Below are 19,655 nucleotides of genomic sequence, written 5' to 3' on the forward strand. Positions count from 1 at the left end.
AGAGTAAGAAACTCTATGCCTAGATATGTTATCGATAGGGTCGGGGTCGGATCTGACTTTAAAAAGTTGATGATCCACCCAAAACTCTAGAGAGTCTCCAGCGCAACGTTCGGGCAGTGTTGGCATGTTTCCTAAGAGAGTGCCTTGACAAGTAGATCGTCTAAATACGGGACCACAGAGTGACCCTGAGAGTGCAGGACTGTGACTACTGCTGCCCTGACCTTGGCGAAGACCAGTTGGACTGTCGCTAGCCGGAAGGTAGAGCTACGAACAGAGGGTGTTCGTCTCCTATAACGAAGCGTAGAAACGCTAGTGCTCTGGATCAATCGGCACGTGTGGATAAGCATCCTTGATGCCTAATGATGCTAGGAAATATCCTTGGGACCTTGAGGCGATGACATGGCGGAGGGATTCCATCCGGAACCGCCTGGTGTCCACGAGCTTGCTGAGCATTTTTAGATCCAGAACGGGACGGAACGGCCCGTTGTTATAGGTACCGCAAAGAATTTGGGGTAAAAACCGTGACCTTGTTCCTGAAGAGGAACGGGGGTCATCACTCTTTCTGCCTATAGAGTGCACCCTGTTTGCAGAAGAGCAGCGGCCCGGCCGGGAGGTGGAGAAATTCTGAAGAATCGAGTTGGAGGACGAGAAGTGAGCTCTATCCTGTACCCGTGAGACAGAATGTCTCACACTCAATGGTCATTGACCTATGGCAGCTAAATATCGCCAAGGCGGGAGAGCCTGCTACCGACCGAGGCCGCAAGTCATGAGGAAGCCGCCTTGGAAGCGGGTTTTCAGACTGTCGCTTTCTTGGGCGAGACTGAGCCCGCTAAGAATCTTAGCTCCTCTGATCCTTTTGAGTCCACATTGGACGAGGAAAAATGGGACCTGCCCGAGCCTCGAAAAGGCCGAAAACCCCGACTGCCTCTTGCTCTGTTGGGGTTTGTTGTGTCCGGGCTGAGGAAAGGATGAATCCTTACCCCTGGACTGTTTGATGGTTACATCCAACGCTCACCAAACAGTCGGTCAGCAGAAAAAGGCAACTGGTTAGGCAACCTTTTTTGGAAGCAGAATCTGCCTTCCATTCACTTAACGAGCAGACCAGGCTCTGCTTAAAAACACGGAGTAGCGGAGGCTACCGCCGCACGGTTCGCAGAGTCCAGGACAACCTGAATCGCGTAAGAAACAAATGCAGACATTTGAGAGGTTAAGGATGCCCCCTGCGGCACAGATGTACGTGTAACCGTGTCAATCTGTGTAAGACAAGCTGAAATAGCTTGGAGTGCCCCAAGGGAGAGAATGCCGGAGCCAACGGTGCGCCGACAGCCTCATAGATGGCTTTCGACCAGAGATCCATCTGTCTGTCAGTGGCATCTTTGAGTTTGCAGTTCCATCTCCCACTGCAACTATGGATCTAGCTACAAGCCTGGAGATTGGAGGATGCCGCTCGGGACATTGGGTCCAGTCCTTGACCAAGTCAGGGGACAGGGATAACGTGTATCCTAAGCCGTTTGGAGAAGCGCATATCTGGATAAGCGTGGTGTTCCTGGACTGCCTCTCTGAAGGCAGAGTGGTCCAGAAAGATACGTGAAGCTGACTCCTCCACTGGAGGAGCTGTGAGAAATAACCCACATTCTATAGATGGACGCTATAAGATTATTTACTATGGCGTCACAATCAGGTGTATCCAGATTGAGAGCGGTCTCAGGATCAGAATCCTGAGCCGCTACTTCCGCCTCATTACACAGCGAGTCCTTCTGTTAGGACCCTGATGAAACCGAGGCCGCTCATAGCGAGCCCACTTAGGCTGTCTGGGACTGACGTCCGTGCAGAGCCGTGACTCTGGGATGCGTGTGACATTCCCGGAGCTGTTAGTTATTCACACTGAGGGGGGCCATGGATCAATGATTCAACAGTGCCCATATTGTGAGAGACATGTCCGGACTGCTAGGCTTCTAGTATCATAGCCATAGTCTCAGAAAAACTGTCAGTAAATACTGCAGACACCGTCCTCATCCCCTGGCCATTAGTGCATACAATGGGAGTCTATGTACCTGCCGGCCGTATAGCCGTACATGCTGTACCAGCTGTGTAGAAAAACATGTGGTTCTGCACCTTTGTTTTACACAGAGAATATGCTGATAACTCCTCCGCATAATCCAGGAGGGTATATACAACGTGCGACCAAACAGTGCAATGTATATAGTACAAGCATATCTATAAGTGCACTTCTGCACTAGTGGGGTTAGCACCACAGGTGCTGCTTAACGCCTGTTACAGCGATTGTGTGACTATCAGAATGCCAGGGTCTTCCACACTTGTCTCTGTATCGTACAGAAACTGACACTAATGGCTGCCGGTGTCCTTGTAGAGAAGGAAGCCGTGGGCGTGCCTGAGAAAGTGCGGGAATCCGGATTCACAGTGCACACAGTGAGAGGGGTGGAGTATGCAAAACATACTCCAGCTCTCAGCTCTGCTCTATGCAGCGTCACGCCCCTACCCTGACTGTCAGGGCTGTGGGCGGTAACGAAGGGAGACTAGGCCCAGAAGCCGGGGACTCGAGTTAACAGCGCGGCCGCCGTAAAAGCGCGGGCCGCGCTGAAGTCCCCGGCGCACCACAAGTGCCAGCCGCGCCGCAGTTCCAGCGGCCGGCGCGACCGATTCCTAGAAGTGGCCAGCGTCCCGCCCCTCTCCTGACTGGCAGGTCTGGGGGCGGGAACGAACGGAAGCAGGCCGCAAAAGCCGGGGACTCTAGTTATCAGCGCGGCCGCCGTAAAAGCGCGGGCCGCGCTGAAGTCCCCGGCGCACCACAAGTGCCAGCCGCGCCGCTGCCAGCGGCCGGCGCGACCGATTCCTGGAAGTGGCCAGCGTCCCGCCCCTCTCCTGACTGGCAGGTCTGGGGGCGGGAACGAACGGAAGCAGGCCGCAAAAGCCGGGGACTCTAGTTATCAGCGCGGCCGCCGTAAAAGCGCAGGCCGCGCTGAAGTCCCCGGCGCACTACAAGTGCCAGCCGCGCCGCAGTCCCAGCGGCCGGCGCGACCAATTCCCATAAGTGAGCCTGCTTCAGCAAAGCTGAATGAGGCCATGGCACAAGCGCCGTAGCGCTGATGTCCCCCGGCGCACTACAACACCCAGCATGCTGCGGTGTGAGCGCCAAATGCACGGGGACACAGAGTACCTTGAGGAAGCAGGGCCATGTCCCTGATGTACTCCGCTCCATCCAGCATCTTCTCCAGGGGCTGTAGATGGAGCACGGTCTCAGTGCCTGGAGACCGGTAAATCCCACTTCACCCAGAGCCCTGTAAAAAGGGATGGGGAAGGAATCAGCATGTGGGCTCCTGCCGCCGTACCCGCAATGGGTACCTCAACCTTACAAACACCTCCGACATACAGTGGGGTGAGAAGGGAGCATGCTGGGGACACTATATGTGTCCTCTTTTCTTCCATCCGACATAGTCAGCAGCTGCTGCTGACTAAAAAGTGGAGCTATGCGTGGATGTGTTGCCTCCTTCGCACAAAGCACAAAACTGGTGAGCCAGTGATCCCACTGGGGGTGTATAGCCAGAAGGGGAGGGGCCTTACACTTTTAAGTGTAATACTTTGTGTGGCCTCCAGAGGCAATAGCTATACACCCAATTGTCTGGGTCTCCCAATGGAGCGACAAAGAAAAACACTTTTTCATTCCCCCTACATTCATAGTTTCCAAAGTTCATTTGAGAACACAATCCACAGTAATTTAATTACCGTATTTTTCGCTTTATAAGACGCACCCCCAAATTTGGTGAAGGAATAGAGAATTTTTTAATAAATGGGGTCCGTCTTATAATGCCAGTGTCCGTCTAACAAATAATATAGGGTATATGTCCCTCATAGCCCCCTCATCCTAAAATTAGCCCCCTTAATCTGGATATGGCCACCTTATATTGAACACGTCCCCCAGTGATGCCACATGTCCCCTATGGCTGGCACACGACCCCTGTGGCTGGTACACAGGCAGACTGTGGCAGGCAGACAGGCCCACTGTGGCAGGCAAACAGGCCCACTGTGGCAGGCAGACAGGCCCACTGTGGCAGGCAGACAGGCCCACTGTGGCAGGCAGACATCACCCTCTGTTACATATCGCCCCCATGTTGCTGCTTTTAGTAAAATAAACTCTTTCCTTACCTTCTGCAGCACAGTCCTGTCTCGTGTGTCCCTCCTCGGTGTTGAGCTCCTCCTGTCTCCTGCACTTCCTACTTCCTGGTTCTAGTGCAGGTCATGTGATCGGGACAGCAGAGAGATATCTCTGCATGCCTAATCACAGCAGCAGGAGGGAGACCGGGTAGACGCTGGAGGAGGTGAGTAAAGAGTTTATTATTTTACTATGGGCAGCAGCACGGGAGGCCATATCTAACACAGGGGGAGGGGGGATCCTGTGCGATCAGAGGTAAGCAAAGGCAGATATAATATGCCCCGCTGCCCCAGCCCATCAGCGCGATGCAGTTTCAGCACCACGCTTCTGATGGACAGCGGCTGTGCATATTATATGAGCGGGAGCAGGAGATCTAACGCTGCTGCTCCCAGCCCCCAGCAGCCCCCAGCACCGCTCCAGAGCTGCCCGCACCTCCACTGGACTCTGTGTGTGTATTATTATATATATATATATATATATATATATATATATATATATATATATATATATATATATATATATATATATATATATATATATATATATATATATATATATATACACACATATATATATATACACATATATATATATATATATATATATATACATATATACATATATATACATATATACATATATATATATACATATATATATATATATATATATACATATATACATATATATATACATATATACATATATACATATATACATATATACATATATACATATATACATATATACATATATATATATATATATATATATATATATATATATATATATATATATATACATACATATATACACCCCCCCTCCCGTATATTCGGATTATAAGACGCACCCCCTACTTTCCCCCAAAATTTGGGGGAACAAAAGTGCATCTTATAAAGCGAAGAATACGGTATATTTAATCCTCCAAATACATTAATATCCCAAAGTGGCTCCCTCATATACATATATACACACACACACACACACACACACACACACACACACACACACACACACACACAAGCTGTAGTACCCGGGCGTTGCCCAGGATGGTAACTGTCTCTCTGTGTCTCTCACAGTCTCTGTCTGTGTGTCGCTGTCTGTCTCTCTGTCACTTTCCTTGTCTGTCTATGTCTCTGTCTGTTTCTCTCGCTCTCTGTCTGTATTTTTATCAGTCTGTCTCCATCTCTGTGTTTGACTGTCTCTTTGTCTCTATCTCTATGTGTTTGTCTGTCTCTCTCTTTCCAGGGCTGTCTCTTTCCAAGGCTGTCTCTTTGGCAGTCTGTCTTTTTCTGTCTCTCTCTCTATCCGTCTCCCCATCGACATCTTTTTACCTCACACATAAGCTTCTTATACGAACAGTTTATTTTGTTCCTATAGCAACCACTGACAGTTCCTATTAATAGCCTGTAGCTCCCACCTTTATTCAGTTTAATGGAGGCAGGATTTTGGAGAGTAACTGTAAAGCGCGGAGTTAAATTTTCTCGTCAAAACATAGTCTATGACGTTCCCTGAGTCACATGGGGCGTCTGTGCAAAATTTCGTGATTGAAAATTCGACGGTGCGGATTCCTTTAGCGGACACACACACACACACACAGCTTATTCAATCATACAATCAGCTTATACCGTATTTTTCGCTTTATAAGACGTACTTTTCCTCCCAAAAATTTGGGGTGCGTCTTATAATCCATATATAGCGGTACCTGGGGGTCCTGTCTCTGCGGCGATTGGGCGGCCGGGTGCCTGTGGCTGTGTGCAATCGGCCAGGTACCTGTGCTTGCGTGCGGTGGCAGCCGGGTACCCGTGGCTGTGTGCGGCCGGACGCTGTGTGCGGCCGGCGGCTGTGTGCGGCCGGGTGCCCGTGCGGGCGGCAGACGGCTGCCGCCCTCACACAGGCACCTGGCTGCCGCCCACACGCAAGCACAGGTACCCGGCCGCTTGCACGCAGGGTGGGCGGGCAGCCTGCTGGCTGCCACTCTGTGCGTGCAGCAAGTTACCCAGTTTGTCCGCGGTCCCACTTTCAAATGATGGCGCCGGGACCGGGCGTGTGCGCAGATGGAGCTCTTGGATGAGAGCTCCATCTGCGCACGCGCTGCTCCGGGAGTCAGCGCGTGCGCAGATTGAGCCCTTGGATGAAAGCTCCATGTACGCATGCGCCGCTCCAGGCGCATCACTTGAATCGGGACCGCGGACACACTAGGAAAACACGGCATCGGTCTGCTCCACCACTGAGCCGTCACCGCCGCCACCACTGAGCCATCATTTGAACCGGGACCGCGGACACTGGGACACTCAGTGCACCGGCCTGCTGCACGACTCACCCGCCGCCGCCACCACGGACCCCGCGGCTCCTGCCACCACTTATCCGCCGCACCTGCCAGCACAACCTGTGCCTCCTGTGACCCCGCTTCCCCACCACTGCTGCCCCCCTCCGGTAAGAGAACACCGGAGTATAAGACGGACCCCATTTTTCAATGTCTAAATTTGGGGTGCGTCTTATAAAGCGAAAAATACGGTGTATATATGTATGTATATATATATTTATTTTTTCTAATTTTGAGTACATGTAAGATTATGGGAAAGTCGCTTTATGGATTTTGCAGTGGAATATGGAAGATTGGCGGTTCAGCTTCTCGTTTCAAATTTTCTTGCTTTTGTTTGTGATATAAGGGGTTAATTCTGTGGATTTGTGTTTAATATGCTACAGCTGTCTGTGTATACCACTAGGATGCATTTATATGTGGTAAGGTCTAGTATGATCTAGGCTGAGTTTGAGAAAGAAAGGTCATGTTATCCCTTTGACCGAAGCGCGTCACACTATTTGGTGTTTTATGCACTATGATTTAAAATAAAGAAAAGAAGAATTGAAGGAAAAATCTACGAGTGCCGATCCCTATTATTTATTTGGAGAATATTATAGTGATGTGAAAGAGATTTGAGAAATATTAACCACTAAGACATACATGAAAAAGAAAAGCGGACTCAATGTGAAAGCCGATGAATATATAAAGTGCTTATCCATCTGTGACGGGAATCACTATTTTGAGAACTTCCTTGCTCTTGTGCTGGGGCCTCCCTGATAGGAATTTCCCATATTACAGGAAGTGGGAATTCAGACACCTTTATAGTTCAACACGCTAATAAAGGCAATTTATTTATTAACCCCTTCCGGTCAGAGTCAGGTTTGACCTTCTTGACAGCCGCCATGTTACAAACCTGACAAGTGTCACTTTCTGCGAGAAGAACTTTGGAAATCTTCTACACATCCCAGGGATTCTTAGATTGTACTGTATGTTTACAAAGTGATTTATTTACTAAACCAGTCAATAGAGTTGAGCGAGTACCTAACTATTCGTACTTGCTATACTCATAACGAGCACTGTCTAATACTTGTAGTAGTATAGTATTCACTATCTAGTATAGTATTCACTATCACTTGTAGTGATAGTATTCATTCAGAATAGTGTGTGCAATGCAAGTCAATGGGGAAAAACTCGCACTGTAATGAGTAACCCGAACTCCGCACTATTCGAACGAGTAGTCCCGAATTTGGGTTTCTCGTTACATTGCAAATATTCCCCATTGACTTGCATTGCACACGTTATTCAGAATAAATACGCGAATATTAGACAGTATTCGTTATGAGTATAGTGAGTACGAATAGTTAGGTGCTTCCTCAACTCTACCCTCACAGCATAAGTGGTTGTATGGAGTGAACATGCGCTATACATGGCAGGTAATGGCTGTGTATTACAGCCAGGACCTGCCGCTAACAATCATGAGTGGCCATCCATGTGGAATGACATTCTAGAGTTCATTTTTGCCTGCTCTTCTTGAGCTCGGATCCAGACTCCCAAGTAATGGCCATTTGGTGTACTAATACAACTTCCAGTTCCTTCAGCTCCCTGGCAGCACATAGAGATGGATTTTATTACGGATCTTTTGGTGTCCTCCGGGTGTTCAGTCATCTGCGTGGTAGTGGATTGCTTATTAAAGATAGCTCATTTTGTCTGGCTGTCTGGTCTTCCTTCGGCTCCCGTGCTGGCAAGATAATTCATTCAGCACATCTTCCTTTTCCACTGTTTTCCTCTTCACAACGTGTCTGAAAGAGGCGTCCAGTTTACGTCCAGATTCTGGAGGACTATGTTTAAACGTATGGATGCATCTTTGGATTTCTTGTTTGCATACCATCCCCAGTCCAACCACCAGGTAGAGCGGGTCAACCAGATTTTTACAAGTTTCGGTAGTATTTTACAAATTCGCACCATGATGACTGGGCTAAGCTGTTGGCTTGGGCAGAAATCTCATACAATAATCACATGAGCATGTCTTCAGCGAAGTTGCCTTGCTTCATTGTCTACGGTCAACAACCTAACATCCTTCTTTCTGTCACAACCACCTCTGGTATCCCTGTAGTCGACACTCTCAGTAGGGATTTCTCCAAAATCTGAGAGCACACTAAAACCTCTCTTAAGACATCGTTTGAACGAATGAAGGAACATGCTGACAAGATGCACAGAGATTTGCCACATTTCTGTCCTGGAGATAAGGTTCTCCTCGAAATATTTGTCTCAAGATTCTGTCTTAGGCTACTTTCACACATCCGGCTTGAGCCCTGCGGCTCAAACCGGCTGTGCAAGCTATGCAACGGATGCGGTGAACACACCGCATCCTTTGCATAAGTTTTTCCCATGCGGCCCGCCCGGTTTTTGCCGCTTGCGGCATGCTACTGAGCATGCGCAGTGGCAAAAACCGCATGCGGCGGCCGAATGCGGTATTTGCCGCATCGCGCCGCATCCGGCCGCCATAGGCATGCATTGAGAGATGCGCCGCATCGGCCGAATGCGGCGCGATGCGGTTTTTTTTGCCGCACGAAAAAACGTGCCAGGCAACGTTCCATCCGGCCGCCGCATCGGCTAAATCTGCCGCATGCGGCAAAAACCGGATGGAACGCAAGGCCATGCGGCACAATGCGGCACTAATTAAAGTCTATGCAGGAAAATCGCAACCGGCAGCAAAAAAAACCGGTTGCAATTTTCCTGCAAAGTGCCGGATTGTGCCGCAGAAGAAAAACCGGAGGTGTGAAAGTACCCTTACAAGCTCGGTCCATGCATCTATGTGTGTCAGCTTCTGCCAGAACTCTAGTCAGTTACCGGCTTCTGGACAACCTGCTTCTGTGTGTTGCTCTGATCCCTCTGTCAGCCTCCAGTCCTGACTCCGTCCTGTTGTCTCCTGAGCTAGGTCATCCTGTCTATCCCTGTATCTGGAGCCGTCCTGGCTGCCCTCTGTACCTGACCCTTTGGTCAGCTGCTGCAGTTACAGGGACTGCCCTGGAGTGGTACCTGGTGTCTGCCGGCAGCCCAACTACTCCTCACCATCAGAGGCTCTGGTGAAAATCCAGTAGGCACTTAGTCACTCACCTCCAGGGAAAGCCTGGTCCGTGGTGCAGCGGTGCACAACCACTAGTGTAACATCGCTATAATTTTCCCAGCTTTATTACTATAACGGAACAATTCAGTTTCATGTTTATATAAATCCATTGGTTCCCTCCTATCAATCCAAATCTCATATTCCTGTCTAACAATATTCCATTTTTCCTTGTTCTGAGGTGTGGGGTATTGCAAGAAGAATTAATGATATTAGCTCCTTTCCCCTAGTCTAGTGGTTGTAAGATATGAGCTACAGCCAGCCACTCAGATCACCGCAAGAAAAAAACAAAAAAAAGTAGGGATGAGGGAGTGAACAGAGTAGGAAAGAGGGGGACGTTAACTCTTAATACGCTACAGTAAAGTGTCTTCTATATAAGCACACTACTGAACGTGTTGTGAACTTCTTTTTCTGGTTAAGCAGGATTAACCCCTTTACGACCGCCGATACGCCTTTTAACGGCGGTAAATAAGGGTACTTTTTCCGATCCGCCGCTTTTTAACGGCGGTCGGAAAAAAGGGTCTAGCGCCCCCCAGAGTCAGAAAATTTCCGGGGTCTCAGCTGCCGGGGGTAGCTGAGACCCTGGAGATCATGATTCGGGCCGGTTTTTCCGGTCCCCGCTCACCTGATGACCGGTATACACCGTATACCGATCATCAAGTTATAGTAAATGACTGCGCCGGTAAAAAATGATTTATCTCCCATCTGGCATGATCAAACATGCCAGATGGGAGATAAATCTTTTTCCCGGTTCCCTCCGGTCCCCCGGTGTCCCCAAAGTGCCCCCCCCGACCCCCTCCCGAAAATCCAAGATGGCCGCGCGCACCGGCGATCACAGCAGCGCGCCGGCCGCATTTCCACTGTTCCTATGGTTTCTGTCGTATGTGCCATCACACATGCGACAGAAACCTGCTCCCCAGGCCCTGCCGGGATCCCCCCTACCCCCCCCCTGGTGTTCCCCGGTGTCCCCCGGTGTCATACATACCTGTCGCAGCTCTGATCCCCCGCGGCCCCCTCCTCCGGCTCCTTCTCTGCAGACTCCGGTCACATGTGCCGAGCAGCTGACAGCTTCCTGTGTTCAGAGAGCTGTGCTGGCTGCTCGCACTCTGCAGCTGTGACCCAGGGAGGGTGGGTGCAGATTCTTTGCACCCACTCTCCTCAAATGGAGGGTCTGCCCTCCTAGAAAATGGGGGATACGTTCCCTGAACGTGTCCCCCATATTCTAGAAGGTCCAGAGGCGACGTGGGACATCCAAATGGATTATTGTGGATTTTTTTTTTCTTTTCAATAAATTGGTCAATCAGGGAATGTTTGGGGGAGTGTTTTTTCAAATAAATTTTTTTTTGTTGTCAATTTTTTTTTTATTACTGTCAATTAGTTATGTCGGGTATCTGATAGACGCCGTGACATAACTAATTGCTGGGCTTGATGCCAGGTGACATTACACACCTGGTATCAACCCCATTCATTACCCCGTTAGCCAACGCACCAGGGCGCGGGATGAGCTGGGGCGAAGCGCCAGAATTGGCGCATCTAATGGATGCGCCACTTCTGGGGCGGCTGCGGCCTGCTATTTTTAGGCTGGGAAGAGTCCAATAACCGTGGCTCTTCCCATCCTGAGAATACCAGACCCCAGCTGTCAGCTTCACCTTGGCTGGTGATCTAATTTGGGGGGACCCCACATTTGTTTTTTTTTTTTAATTATTTATTTATAAATAATTAAAAAAAAAAAACAGCTTGGGGAGCCCTCCAAATTGATCACCAGACAAGATGAAGCTGTCAGCTGTGGTTTGCAGGCTACAGCTGTCTGCTTTACCCTAGCTGGCTATCAAAAATAGGGGGGACCCCACGTCATTTATTTTAATTCTTTTTTTTTTTTTGGGCTAAATACAAGGCTAGGCATCCTTTAGTGTCACATGAAAGGCACTAAAGGGCGCCAGCTTAGAATATGCAGGGGGGTGGGACGTTATATATGTTTGACATCTATCCATTCATCCATTGTAGCATTTTACGCTGTGCGCCCACAATCAGGGTTTGCAACGTTTTGGGCGCAGAGTGTTTTCCCTGCGTCCATAACGCTGCGTTGTGCAGTAGAAGCACAGTGGCAGGATTTTTAGAAATCCCGTGCCCACTGTGTTTCTTTTCTTCGCAGCATAAATAGACCTGTGGCGCAGCTTCCCGAGCCTCAGGATGTCAATTTATGCTGCGGAGATGAGTGTTCTTTGCAGGTAGAATAGAACTAAAGTCCACAGCAGCCTGAACCCAAATCGTGGGCATGGGCAGCTGCGTTCTCCCGTGGACAACACTCACATTTCTGCAGGAGGCTGACACTGGGTACTAGACGCCGTGTCGCTGGATCATGGCCACATAGCCTAAAGGCTACTTTACACGCTGCGATATCGGTACCGATATCGCTAGCGTGGGCACCCGCCCCCATCTGTTGTGCGACACGGGCAATCGCTGCCCGTGCCGCACAACATCGCGCAGATGCGTCACACATACTTACCTGCCCGGCGACGTCGCTGTGACCGGCAAACCGCCTCCTTTCTAAGGGGGCGGTCCGTGTGGCATCACAGTGACGTCACTGAGCGGCCGCCCAATAGAAGCGGAGGGGCGGAGATGAGTGGCCGGAACATCCCGCCCACCTCCTTCCTTCCTCATAGCGGCCGGGAGGCAGGTAAGGAGAGGTTCCTCGTTCCTGCAGCGTCACACATAGCGATGTGGGCTGCCGCAGGAGCGACGAACTACATCGTTACTGCTGCAGTAACGATAATCGAGAATGGACCCCCATGTCACCGATGAGCGATTTTGCACGTTTTTGCAACGATGCAAAATCGCTCATCGGTGTCACACGCAGCAACATCGCTAATGCGGCCGGATGTGCGTCACCAATTCCGTGACCCTAACGACTCCGCATTAGCGATGTCGCAGCGTGTAAAGCCCCCTTAACAGTGAGAAATTTTTTGCTACAGCAACAGTTTTGTGAAGTACCTGTGGATTCAAAATGTTTACTATACTCCTGAATAAAATCCTTGAGGGGTCCAGTTTCCAAAATGAGGTCACTTGTGGGGGGTTTCTGATGTATAGGTGCCCAAGGGGCCCTGCTAATGTGACATGGTGCGCGCAATTTACTTCAACTTTTCCAAAATTCAAATGGTGCTCCTTCCATTCCAAGCCCTCCCATTTATCCAAACAAAGGTTTTTGGCCACATGTGTGGTATCCCTGCGCTCACAAGAAATTAGATAACAACCTGTGGGGTACACGTTTTGTTGTTGCCTCTTGAAAAAGTGAAAAATGTGTCGCTAAATCAACATTTTTGTGAAAAAAATGAAAATTTCAATATGGCAACCTAAGCTTATCAAATTCTGTGAAGTATTCGTGGATTCAAAATGCTCAATATACACCTAGATTAAAGCCTTGAGGGGTCTTATTTCCAGAATGGGGTCACTTGTGGGGGACCTCCACTGTTTAGGCACCTCAGGGGCTCTCCTAATGCAACATGGCGTCCGCTATTGATTCCAGCCAATTTTGCAGTCAAATTGCACTCCTTCTCTTCCGAGCCCTGCTGTGCGCCCAAACAGTTGATTTCCACCACATACAAGATATCAACAAACTCAGGAGAAATTGCGCAATAAATTTCATGGTGATTTTTTTCCTGTTACCCTTGTGAAAAAAAAAGCTACCTGGTTGAAGTAACAATTTTGTGGTAAAATTTTATTTTTTTATTTTCATGGCTCAACGTTATAAACTTCTGTAAAGCACCTGGGGGTTCAGGGTACTCACCAAACATCAAGATAAATTCCTTGAGGGACCTAGTTTCCAATATGGGGTCACTTGTGGTGTTTTTTTGCTGTTTACGTACCTTAGGGGTCCTCCAAATGCGACATGGTGCCCGCAATCTTTTTCAGCCAAATTTCCTTTCCAAAATTCAAATATTGCTCCTTCCGTTCCAAGCCCTCCCATTTCTCCAAACAAAGGTTTCAGACCACAAGTGAGGTATCACCGCGCTCATAAAAAAGTGGGTAACAAACATTGGGGTCACATTTTTGGAATTACCTCTTGAAAAAGTGAAAAAATTGATGCTAAAGCAACATTTTTGAGAAAAAAATGACAATTTTCAATGTGACAACGTAACGTTATCAAAATCTGTGAAGTACCTGTGGATCCAAAATGCTCACTATACCCCTAGATAGAAGCCTTAAGGGGTCTAGTTTCCAAAATGGTGTCACTTGTAAGGGGTTTCTGCTGTTTAGGTACCTTGGCGGACATGTAAATGCAACATGGTGCCCGCAATCTATTTCAGCCAAATTTGCTTTCCAAAATTCAAATATTGCTCCTTCTGTTCCGAGCCCTCCCATTTGTCCAAACAAAGGTTTCTGACCACATGTGGGGTATTGGCGCGTTCATAAGAAAGTGGGTAACAAGTTTTGGGGTTCATTTTGTTGTGTTATTTCTTCTAAAAGTGAATAAATTTGGGGTAGAGCAACATTTTAGGTAAAATTTTATTTTTTGCTTTTTTTCATTCCACTTTGCTTTAGTTCCTGTGAAGCACCTGAAGGGTTAATAAACTTCTTGGATGTGGTTTTGAGTACTTTGAGGCGTGCTGTTTTGAGAATGGTGTCACTTTTAGGTATTTTCTGTCACTTAGGCCTCTCAAAGTCACTTCAAATGTGATGTGGTCCCTAAAAAAATGGTTTTGTGAATTTTGTTGAAAAAATGGGAAATTGCTGATGAACTTTGACCCCTTCTAACTTCCTAACCCCAAAACATTTTGTTTCAAAAATTGCGCTAATGTAAAGTAGACATGTGGGAAATGTTATTTATTAACTGTTTTGTGTGACATAACTCTCTGGGTTAAGGGCATAAAAATTAAAAGTTTGAAAATTGCAAAATTTTCAAAATTTTCATCAAATTTCCGATTTTTTCACAAATAAAAGCAAAAAATATCGTTCTAAATTTATAACTATCATGAAGTACAATATGTCACGAAAAAACAATGTCAGAATCACCGGGATCCGTTGAAGCGTTCCAGAGTTATGACCTCATAAAGTGACACTGGTCAGAATTGCAAAAAATGGCCTGGTCATTAAGTACAAAACTGGCTTCGTCCTTAAGGGGTTAAATACCTAATAGACTGGAAAATATTGGAAAGAAGAGAGACTCATCCCACACCCTAGATTGCATATTCACCAAGAGGGTGCACCCCGTAGCACCCACCTTACCCCAGCTTCATACAAGAGAATCTCACAGAAGACATTTAATTTCCCACCTAGCACCCTTAACCTCCTGCGGTGTCAAAGAACATAACATCTCCAACTATGGAGAACTGAGATGGTGTGAACAAGCGTTATGTTCCCCGACACAGAAACGGTAACCTTTTTTGAGCCTATTCCTTTTCTGACCAGTTCTTATAAAACAAGACAACGTTCTACTACAATAGCTAAGTACCTTAGCTACATCATAACTTGTCATACACGTTTCAACCCAATGCTGAACCTGGTAATAGATTAGATCTCAAAATAGAGTTTGAGATATGCCTGGTGATAAAATTGCAATAGTTACAGGTCCAGTCCGACCGGATAGAAAGAAAAGTCCGCTTATAAGTGATGTTTGTTATTCAGGGAGGAGATCTGCTGTAACATCTTGGCATCCTTTGGGTCTTTGGTGTTGAGTAGAATCTATCGTCATCCCGATCTTTTCTGCCTCCATTTTGCCCACCATTTCTTGATGTCCTAAAGTTTCGCATATTCAATTCGGCATCCCTGGGAGACTAATCAGTGAGACGGTCTGATCAGGAAAGTGGAAAACACAAGTGTAGCCAGATATTGAAGCCTGGAACAAGGTCGAGCATACTTTGCTAAAGCCTTTCCTGCGTTTCGCAACGTCAGCGAATAGTCCTCAAATCATAAGTCTTATGCCAATGATTTCCAACGGGTGGGCCTTTTCCCTGTAAGTCCTCATTAGATCAGACTTATTGCAATCTAGGAACGTCATTATTACTTGGTTTGGTTTTCTGAACTGACCTGATAAGAAAGAAGGCAAATCCGGTCCCACATGGTATACCGTATTTTTCGGACTATAAGACACACCCTGGTTTTAGAGTAGGAAAATAAAATTTTAAGCAAAAAATATGGTCATGACACACTGTTATGGGGCAAGGATCTGCTGCTGACACTGTTATGGGGGTAATGTCCTGCTCATATACTCCCCAGCCTGCTCATATACTCCCCAGCCTGCTCATATATTTCCCATGCTTCTCATATACTCCCCATGCTGCTCATATACTCCCCATGCTGCTCATATACTCCCCATGCTGCTCATGTACCCCCATCATCCTGGTGTATGGCCGCATCCTGTGGCACATAAAAAAAAAAAAAAAAAAAACGTTCATACTCACCTTACCTCACCTCACTCCCTGCAGCACCGCTCCTCTTACAGTCTATGTCAGCGGCAGCGCCGCTGAGTGGAGCCGTCCCCGTTCCCCTGCAGCATCGCGATCTCCTGTCTGTGCCGGCGGCTGCGTGTGGGCACGTGCGCACAGCGATGACGTCATCGCTGTGCGCCCCGCTAGTCTCCACGCAAGTCAGCTGACCGGAGGAGACAGGAGGAGATCGCGGTGCTGCAGGGGAACGGTGAGTAATGTGTACTGATTCACTGCCCCCCACACTGATGATGATGTGCGGGGGGCAGTGAATATAGCCGCACATGATCACTCCAGGCTGCAGTTGCCAGGGGTGATCATGCGAGCCGGCTGTTTATCCCCCGCCCATCACCCCGCCCACCTGTCAGCTCCGGCTTCAGCGCTGAGAGATTATAGGCGGGAGGATGGGCGTGCATATTAAATGAGCGGGTCCTTGTGGTCACGGCAGGCTGCTACAGCCTGCTCGTGCCCCCGATGACCAGCTCCACCACAGCACCCTCATTCCCCGCAGCCCTATATTCAGACCATAAGACGCACCCCCCACTTTCCCCCAACATTTGGGGGGAAAAATGTGCGTCTTATGGTCCGAAAAATATGGTACTCTCTCATCCCTGCACCTGTGGCTGAGACCCAGCAATAAAGATAGATCCCTTTCACAGAGCCTCTGAAGTTCTGAGGAGGGATCGAAAGCGGGCTATACACGCTGCGATCTTGCTAGCGAGATCGCAAGCGATCGTACCCACCCCCGTTGGTTGTGCGACACGGGCAAATCACTGCCCATCGCGCACAACCTTGCTTACCCCCGTCACATGAACTTACCTGTCCTGCGACGTCGCTCTGGCCGGCGATCCGCCTCCTTTCTAAGGGGGCGGGTCGTGTGGCATCACAGCAACGTCACATGGTAGCCGTCCAATAGAAGCGGAGGGGCGGAGATGAGCGGGACGTAAACATCCCGCTCACCTCCTTCCTTCTGCATTGGCGGTGGAGGCAGGTAAGGAGATGTTCCTCGCTCCTGCGGTGTCACACACAGCGATGTGTGATGTCGCAGGAACGAGGAACAACATGGCTAATTAGAAGAGAACGATTTTTTGTTTTAGGACGACCTCTCCGCGGCAAACAATTTTGGCCGCTTTTGCGATCGTTTTAGGTCGCACATAAGTGTCACACACTGCGATATCGTTAATGACGCCGGATGTGCGTCACAAACATCTTGACCCCGACGATAAATCATTAACGATATCGTAGCGTGTAAAACCCGCTATACTCCATTAATCTTACTTATCTCAAACTGCTGCTTCTGTAGCGATTCTCCAGGTCATCCACCTTTTCATTGAGGCATTTTGTTTCTGTAGAAATCTCTTTAAGATGGGATTTCATTTGTAATTTTTCTCAGTCTAAATGCAGAACTCACTGCTCCAGCTCCTCTAACTTGCCCTTTTGTTGACTTAATCCTCCCTGTATACTGCTAAGTGAGGTTTGGATAGCTTATTCCAGGGTTTTTTGTATGTCCGTTGCAATTCTGCTTGCTACTTCAGCTGCCAGCTTTTCATAGTCCAGCATAACAGAGGAAGCCTCCTTTGTTAGGCATCAGTGTACTTACTGTTAGAGGGAGACATATCTGGTTGAGCTGTTGAGCCACGTTCTCCCGACAGCCGTTCGTAGTCCCACTGTCGTCTTCTGTGCACTGCGCATCAAATACCAGGCCATTAAAGGGAACCAAAATTCAGGATTTTGGTATATAAGGTGCAGCCAGTGCAGTACTGGCACTATCAGGCACAGGCTGTACATACCATTAGTGGGCAGCTCGGGTGTTTAGGCTGTGAAATCCAAGTTTATGAAGTTTGAAAATTCACCCACTTTTTGACTGACGTGTGCACCTCTCCAGATAATATCTGAGTGGGTTATGCACGTGTATCCCCGCCCCCCCTCTCTCTGGCTGTATGCAAATTTCTCTATTCAGTAACATGGCGCCGGAGTTGGCGCCTGCGCATAGTGCTTATCTCTGGCGCCATGTTTTTGAAGCCCGCATTACCCAGTTTTGTGCCTGAGAGGGTGGTGCATGCGCCCTCGCTTCTTCAGATCTCGTCATGACCGCGGGAGCGCGCGCGGTCACAACATGACTGGAGAACAGCTTATCTTACCCCGATTAGCTGCAGCTACGATATCGTCTGCTGCAGCTAATCGGTACCTTGTTACCCTCATTTTAATTCAATAATCCCACAGAAAGCAGCCAATTCATAACTACCCCTAGCAGTGGCTGCAGCAAATTACAATTTTGGTAGGCTGTACTTGGGCTATATACTAGTAGTTCTATATATACACCATCGGCTGCTGTAGGCAGAGGAAGAAGGGATGGATTAATTTCTTTGTTTTATGGACTTTTAATCCATTAACGACCGCGGGCAGTAATATTACGTCCTAGCGGTCATAATGTTACTGCCCGCGGTCTGCCACCGGCAGCATGCTGCGATCGGCGCACATCTCAGCTGATTTTTCACAGCTGAGATGTGTACCTGCTAGGCACGAGCAGAATCGTTATCAGCTCGTGCCGTTTAACCCCTTAAATGGCGCTGTCAATATGTGACAGCGCCATTATAATCTCGATCGCGGTAAACATTTACTTACCGGTCGATACTGGAAGGCACGTGTTGTGATCACGTGACTTCCGGTGGTTGTCATGGTAGCACAGGGTCATGTGATGACTTCTGTAGTACACATAAATACTTTCAGTTTCACTCATCCTGGAGCCGAGTGAAGCAGAAAGTGAGGCTATCTGCTGTTTACAGCTGTGTAGCTGTGATCAGCAGATAGGGAGGAGCGATTGGATCGGATTGCTGATCGCTATAGCCCCCTAGGGGGACTAGTCAAATAAAAAAAAATAAAAAAAAAGTAAAAAAAAATAAAAAAGTTTTAAAAAACTTTAAAAAAATAAAAACAACAACAAAAAACCTAAAAGTTCAAATCACCCCCCTTTTGTCCCATTGAAAACTAAAGGGTTAAAAAAAAATGAAAAAATATACACACATTTGGTATTATCTATCAAAATATAAAATCAATCTGATCAGTAAACGGCGTAGTGGCAAAAAAATTCCAAACGCCCAAATTACGTATTTTTGTCACCACAACTTTTGCGCAAAATGCAATAACAGGCGATCAAAATGTAGCATCTGCACAAAAATTGTACCATGAAAAAAAGTCAGCTTGAAACGCAAAAAAATAAGCCGTCACTGAGCCATAGATCCCGAAAAATGAGAACGCTACAGGTCACGGAATATGGCGTAAAACGTGCGCCACTTTTTTCGGACAAACTTCCGATTTTTTTAACCCCTTATATAAAAGAAAACCTATACATGTTTGGTGTCAACGAACTTGCAGTGACCTGAGGCATCACACCCACACATCAGTTTTACCATATAGCGAACACAGTGAATAAAATATCTCAAAAACAATAGTGCTATCACACATTTTTTGCAATTTTTCTGCATTTGGAATTTTTTCCCGTTTTCCAGTACACTGTATGGTAAAACTTATGGTTTCATTTAAAAGTACAGCTTGTTCCGCAAAAAATGAGCCCTCACCTGACCATATTGACTGAAAAATAAAAAAAGTTACGTCTCTCAGAAGAATGGCGAA

The 19,655-nt window shown here is 47.7% G+C and overlaps 1 protein-coding gene across 2 annotated transcripts in view; it reads right to left on the minus strand.

Moving 5' to 3' along the window:
- NOL12 (nucleolar protein 12) overlaps positions 1–19,655 on the minus strand; it is a 96,717-nt gene that overhangs the window by 38,386 nt on the left and 38,676 nt on the right. The window lies entirely within an intron of this gene.

This window comes from Anomaloglossus baeobatrachus, chromosome 8 (assembly GCF_048569485.1).
Source record: "Anomaloglossus baeobatrachus isolate aAnoBae1 chromosome 8, aAnoBae1.hap1, whole genome shotgun sequence".
NCBI lineage: Eukaryota > Metazoa > Chordata > Amphibia > Anura > Aromobatidae > Anomaloglossus > Anomaloglossus baeobatrachus.